The following is a 7704-nucleotide window of genomic DNA, read 5'->3' as shown; positions in this document are numbered from 1 at the left end:
TTTGATTTAAAACCCTGGTTCACTTATCATTTAACTAAAATTCAGGAATGATTTGCTCAGACAAATCACATCTGTTGAAACTACCTTATCTATTTCTTGGAATCACATACTAAAAAACCACAGGAATATTATAGAAAAAATATCTACAAAATAATAAAAGAAAAGAATTATACATCTTGATTATTTTTTTAAATTACCAGTTATCAGCAAAACTAACTCAGCAGAATTTCAAAACAATGGGAAGATATATGAGTTTGCTTATGAAGGCCATAGCTTTGGTGACAACTTAGAAACAAACTTGAGATCTTCAGTCGATCCAGACCTAGAGTTTGCTCAAGCCTGATGCTCCCATTTATTTGCAGGGCTTTATGGCTACAGCATATTCTTCACTCATCACACACATGACAGACACCTGTACATCTTCACCTGCATTGTATTTTCCTTCTATTTCTTTGCCTAGTTCACCTTCTGGAAGCTTAAGATCCTCACAAACTTCACCAGTTTCTCTCAGCAGGGAAAGATAACCATCCTCAATGCATATCAGTTGATAATCATTTCTCTTAATATTTGGAACATCAATGTTGTGAGTAGAAGGGAAAATATATTCATATTTTTTGCCCGTGAAAATATCAATTCCAACAAGGTGAACCTTGGCATGACTGTGCTTTCCAGTTTTGGAAGTAGACACCTCTACTATTTTGCACAGTCGTCCTTTGAGCACCACGAAGCCATTTTTGCACAGAGCTGAGCACTGCATAGGGTATGTGCTTGAAGCCCCAGCATCTCCAGTAGTGAAATCAATTTTATCTGCCATGGTGGCCTGGGCAGATGGTTCCTCTCCCAAGGGAACTTTCAGCAAAGAAAGAGAGCCTTCTTTTTGTCTGCATACCAGCACGAGTCCCACACAGCTGCAGCAGAGGTAGCAGTGGCAGCCCTGGCAGTTCCAAGAGATGGGGACAAGAATTGCCTTTTAATATGCCTGTTTCATTCAGGCTTCTGTATGACCTACAAATAAGAATGGAGACAGACTAACTTTTAACAATAATGTGTGGGACAATTTTGCAGTCCAGCAGATTTAAGGAAATGTACGTATCAAAGGTTATGAGCTGTATCTACCCAGGTCTCAAGTCTCAGGATTTCACTGATTACCTATTTGGACCCTCATGTTGACATATTAAACCTGGCAAGATGGAGATGTTTCCCTGAAGTTTTATTACATTTAAAATTAAACCCTGAGTCCATTTTACTGCTCTATCTGTCTTTTAGCTACAGGGAAATCATATTATGAAGATTTTTTGGTTTTCATATTTTTCCTGAGTTAGCAATTAACCCTGATATTTAGTATTTAAGTCTGATATTATTTCTTTTAACAAATCTTTTGTGCTTAGAAATAACTACCAATTTCTAAATCCTTAAAGTTATTATTTCACAAACACTGTTATATTACAGTATCTAGAACCTCTTCTTTAATTTATATTCCCTTTGAGTTACATTACTTATAGTTTAAAGAATCAGACTGCTATTGCATGCAAGTAATTACACAGGGGAACAATATTTAACATAATTCCTGGGGAGTTCAATTCTTCAGCTGTTTTCAACTTAAATAGGCATGCTAATTTCAAAATTGTTGTCAGTTTTCCTCTATCACATCGTTTTTTCTTTGCAGCTTATCTTAATGTGACCACTCTAGGCTGAATTGAGCCTGGATTGAGGGAAGCACTAGTGCTCTCCTATTGGCTGAGAGCAAACCTCCCTTGAGTGGAAATAGGTGGAAACCTTGCAGACCAGCAGCAGGTTCATACTTGTCTAGGCTATTCAGTTACACATGAGACAGTGTGGTGAGAGGTTGTGTGCTGCTCTATATAGTGAATCGTATTCCAAAGTGTAGTCTGAGTTCTTGTCTGTATACAAGGAGTTAGCAAAATTTATTTTTTTATTTACACATATACTTATTTTATTTTCTTCAGATTATGTGTGCCTCTGCTATTTCTCATTATAAGTGCCTAAAAAACCCTGATTCATTTTGTTTTATCTGCGGCAGTTTCACCATTCCCAGTCAAAGGACAAACATCAGTGCATTTGTCAGGCAAGCCTATTTTGCATATTTTAAAGTAAAACTTGGTGATCAAGATAAGTCTTGGGCCCCTCACAAAGTGTGCAAGCAGTGTGTCAAGAGTTTATGAATGTGGATGAAGGGAACATGTGGTAAATTGTCATTAGGTATACCTACGGTTTGGCACGAGCCCAAAAATTACTCAAGTGACTGTTACTTTTGTATAGGGAAAATGACAAGATACAAGAAAAATAAATGTAAAACAGAGTATCCTAGTCTGCCATCAGCTATACACCCAGTGCCTCATTCAGCTGAAATCCCAATGACAGTTTTCATTGAACTACCCTCTTTTGAAAAACAGGAGTATGACGAAGAACTAAGTGAGAGCAATGATGAAGATTTTGAAATTGAAGTGATTCAAGTCATAAGGGATTTGATCAGCATCAGTTGAATAATTTGGCACAAGATTTAGACTATCCAAAAAGGCTTCAGAACTCCTAGCATCAAGACTGCATGAGAAAAACTTGCTTGAAAAGGGAGCGAAGGCATCCTACCTCCGATCAAGAGAAAGTACATTTCTGCAGTACTTTCAAAGTGATGGTGGCTTTGTGTATTGCCATAACATACATGGTTTAATGGAGGAACTGGGAATTCCAATCTATAATGCAACTGAATGGTGAGTGTTCAAAGAGGAGCTTAAAGTGTGTCCTCCTCCACAATAGCAATTTATTTGGTGCAGTCCCAATTGGCAATTCAGTTTGTTTTTGTGAAGAAAATGAAAATATTAAGAGAGTTATTGATCTGTTGCAATGTCACAAGCACAATTGGACCATCTGTGTTGGCCTTAAAATGGTCTGCTTCCTTCTTGGTCAGCAACACGGATACAACAAGTATGCCTGTTTTCTCTGTATGTGGGACAGCAGAGCTCATGAGAAGCATTGGGTGGAGTTGAATTGGCCTCCAAGATCTGACCTCAAGCCTGGTGATCCAAACATTCTACAGGAGACACTTATTTACAGAAAGAGCATTCTATTCCCACCTCTGCACATAAAACTGGGTCTCATGAAGCAATTTGTTCAAGTTTTGCCAACTGAAAGAGACTGTTTCAAGTATCTCATTTTGGCATTTCCTAGCCTGTCATTTGAAAAGATAAAATACCTCAATATGTATGTTTGGTAGTAGAACTTCACTACTTGTACACAATTTGACTTACAGTAACAATATATAATCTTTATATGAATAAAATAACTCTAAATAAACAATATGTTCTGGTAATTTTTCTTTACAGTATTTTCCTTTGTATTTATATTTTGTATAATTTTGAGGACAAATGGAGGATATCCTGTACCTTAAAAATTTGATGTGATAGAGAAAAACTAGGTCATTTTTGGATTCAGATGCCAAAAGTTAGTAAAAAACAAGTGTCAGATATAACTCAAGAAAAATTGTGTTCCCCAGTATTATTTATGAACCACCTACCACAAGTGGTGAGGTCCTCATTGTCAGGCATTCTGTTCCAACATTGTATTTTAGAGCTTGCTTGTGAGAAACACTCCTGGCATCAGGAAGCAGAATATAAGGCAGAGAGTTAAATAGTATAGTGAACACTGTGGTGTGCTACCTGGGTCTTTTATTCAGTGCCAAGTCTGTTATACTCCCAGTTTCCAAAAGTGGTGCCTGCTAATGTTTCAAAATGGAGTACCTTCCCAGGATGATTTTTAAAAAAGAAAGAAAAAAATTGTCTCATCCAAAGTTATGGGCTCTTGTCAGGGGCAGCCTGCATTCAATGACTGCTCCATGTGACAGGAAAGAGGCTCAAGTTCTTTTCTTTAATGTAAGTCAACTCTAAAAGTCTACCTTATTCTGACCTCCCTCTGGGATTGGAAAAAGCCATCATTACAATTGCATCACAGTTGAATGTTTTATCCACTGTTTCTCCCTTCAAAATATTGTTTCTCAGAACCCTCACTGAGCTGGAAATGTCCCTCAGAATTTTCCCAATTTGTTCTAAAAGAGGCCATTCATTGGCCATGGTTTGTCATTTAGGTGAGGTCATAAACTTGAGTGAAACTTCTTTTTTTTTAAGAGAGAGGCAAAGGGAGGGAGAAAGTGGGAGAGAAACATGGATGTGAGAGAAAAACATCAATCAGTTGCCTCTTATACATTCCCTGACCAGGGACTGAATCTACAACCTAGGCATGTGTCCTGATGGGAATCAAATTAGTGATCTTTTGCTTTGTGGGATGATGCCCAATCAACTGAGTCACACCAATCAGAGCAGAGTGAAACATTTTCTAATTTTGAGAACACTTTCCAATGAGAGCATAGCTGTGGATGAGTCCATTAGCATTGAAGATTTTGGAACAGTACCACAGTATTCACAGCAGTGTATAAGTACCTACATTTTAATATTTCTCTATTAGATAACAAAATATTAAAATGTATATAAATTATCAATGACTATAACTCAGTATCAACTTCTCTGCTCTTAAGACCTATAAGCATTAGCAAGCATCCCATTGTAGTACTCTCACCAATATACCTTGAGGGAAGGTGGGGTGTGTTCTTAGTTCAGAAATCAGTTAAAAGCTATTATTAACTATCTCATCATATCATATATAATGGTTCATTTTACATGTATACTTGTCTATTACATGGTGTTCAGATATTTGGTCTAAATGCTGCTGTAAAGTTTTATCTATTTATTTATTTACATTTAATGAGTGTAACATATAAACCAGCAGACTGTGAATAAAGCAGAGCACATTTTGCAATATGTTGAAAGCCTTGAAAAAAAGTCAAGGTCATCTGAGGAAGAAGGAATTATGCCTACAGACTGCCCTCAGACTAAAACTGCAACATTGATTCATTTTTAGGTCTCCAGCATATTTACCTGACATACATATTTTTAACTTGCCAGCCCTCACAATTTCATGAGCTAGCTTCTTAGAACCAATCTCTCTCCCTCTGTCTATCTCTATCTCCCCCGCTTCTCTATCTAACCTATCCCTCTTTCTTTGGAGAACCATAATATGCCACAACAGACAAATAAGGCATCAATTGCAATGTAGAACTGTCTTTTTTCTCTTCAAACACAAACATTCACACAGCGTATTTGTATACCTAGCTTGTTCTCCCAACAACATAAAGCAAAATTAAGTGTATTTTTGCAACATAAAAAATTTTAAGTAAAATACTAATATTTTCTCTAAAATATTTTATATATAATGTTTTAAGAAGAAAAAAGTGAGAATTGATCAAATTCTTCTTTAAAAGGTAGTATAAACAGACCTATGAATAACTCAGTTTTTGACATTATCCATAATTAATAGGTCAAGAAATTAAATGACAAGAACATGAACTTCATTATCTAACTGGAAATTATGAAAATGAATCCAATATAAATTTTAGAACTAACAAATAGAGTAACAAAACATTCATACATGGTTTTAATATCAGATTAGATAGAACTTAAAAGAGAATTTTTAACTTGAAGTATGGACCATAAGAAATTTCTTAGTGAGAGGAAAATTGACAAAAAATGCAGAAGAGAACACAGAAATGTGCAAGATATAAAAGATATAACATATAAAAAGAAAAATGAGCAATGTTAATATATAGAGATAATATTTATAAGTCACAGATTCAAAAAGCACAAAGATTTTTAAGCCAGCTATATACAGAAAAAGCCATATCTAGAAAAATCGTGTAAAATTGTTAAGCAACAAAGAAAAATAATTTCTTGAAAGGAACAAAAATAATTCACTTTCAAAAGAATAATATAGTTGTCCCTCAGTACCTGTAGGAGATTGGTTCTAAGACTCCTTGTGAATACCAAGATGTACAGAAGCTCAGGTTCCTTAGATAAAATGGTGTATTATTTTTATATAACCTATGCAACATTTTGTATACTTTAAATCATCTCTAGGTTACTTATAATACCCATAAAATGCAATTGCTATGTAAATAGTTGTTATACAGTATTGTTCAGGTACTAATGAGAAGCAAAAAAGATTAGGGATGTATGAGGAATAAACTGAGTAACTATATGGAAAAAACAATGAATACCATCTGTATAAAATTATTACATTTCATATTGTTTGAAATACAGAAAGAATAAATAATTGTAAAGCAATAACAATACTCCCGAGTGGGTAAACACAGAGCTATAAAGCATTTTTTTTTATTGCTCGAGATGTAGTTGAATTATTTTTTCTGATTTGTTTGCTCATTTATTTTTGCTCTGTAGATTTAATAAGTAAGTGAAATTATAGCCATATAATTTGTCCTTGACACATTTTACTTAAAATTATAACATCTAGTTTTCTCCATGTTGACGTATATAGTAAGATTTTATTATTTTATATGACCAAGTAAAATTTCATTGTATATATGTACCACTTTTTCTTTATCTACTTGCCCATTGATGGGAACTTGGGTTGCTTTCATAGCTTACCTATTGTAAATAATGCTACAATAAATATAGCGATGCATATATCTTTTCAAATTAGTGTTTTGGATTTCTTTGAATGAATACCCCAAAATGGATGCTAGATTATAAGGTAGTTCTATTTTTAGTTATTCTGAAAAATCTACATATTGTTTTTCAAAGTGGCTGTGTCAATTTGAAATCCCACCAATAGTATATGAAAGTTCACATTTCCCCACATCCTTTCCAGCACTTGTTATTTGTTAATTTATTGATGATAACCATTTTGGAAATCTGTGAGGTGATATCTCATTGTGTTTTTAATTTGCATTTCTCTGATACTTAGAGCATCTTTCATAGGCCTATTGACCATCTTCCCTCTTTAGAGAACTGGCTATGCAGCTCTTCTGTCCATTTTTAAAATCGGATTGTTTGTTCCCTTGGTGTTAACTTGTGAGTTTCTTATATATTTTGGGCGTTAACTCTTTATTAGATGTCATTGAAAATATCTTCTCCCAGTTAGTAGGTTGTCTTTTTACTTTGTTGATAGTTTCCATGGTGATATAAAAATTTTATTTTAATATAGTTTCATTTGATTATTCTTTTTTAAAAATTGTCCAAGGAGATATATCATAAAGACGTCACCAAAGGCAATGTCTATGAGTTTACTACCTATATTATCTTCTAGGAGTTTTACAGTTTGCAGTCTTAGATTTGTCTTTAATTAATTTTTAGTTTATTCTTGTGTATGCTGTAAGAAAGTGACCTGGTTTTATTTTTTGCCTGTACCAGTTCAGTGTTTCAAACACTGTTTATTAAAGAGACTATCTTTACCTCATTGTATGTCCTTGCCTCCTTTGTCATATGTTAATTGTCCATATAGGTATGACTTTATTTTTGCATTCTCTATTCCATTCCATTGATCTATGTGTCTGTTTTTATGCCAGTACAACGCTCCTTTGATTACCACAGCCTCGTAGTATATTTTGTTATCAGGTACCATAACTCCAACTTTGTACTTCTTTCTCAAAAATCCTGTGGCTATTCTGAACTTCTGTGCTTCCATATAAATTTAAATGTTATTTTTATAGTTCTGTGTGTGAAACATGTCATTGGTATTTTGATAGAGATTGCATTAACTTTATAAGTTTCTTTTAGTAGTATGGAAATTTTAGTAATATTAATTCTTCTTATCCATGAGCAAAGTACATGTTTCCATGTA

At 34.3% G+C, this 7704-nt stretch overlaps 1 pseudogene; it reads right to left on the bottom strand.

Annotated features, from left to right (window-relative positions):
• Positions 1-323: 323 nt before the first annotated feature.
• LOC150019097 (eukaryotic translation initiation factor 5A-2 pseudogene) lies at positions 324-814 on the bottom strand (annotated as a pseudogene).
• Between the last annotated feature and the right edge of the window lie 6890 nt (positions 815-7704).

The sequence above is a fragment of the Furipterus horrens genome, unplaced genomic scaffold, assembly GCF_987537825.1.
Source record: "Furipterus horrens unplaced genomic scaffold, mFurHor1.1.pri manual_scaffold_2, whole genome shotgun sequence".
NCBI lineage: Eukaryota > Metazoa > Chordata > Mammalia > Chiroptera > Furipteridae > Furipterus > Furipterus horrens.
Note: the sequence above shows the minus strand (reverse complement) of the source record. Positions and strands in the feature narration are given on the sequence as shown.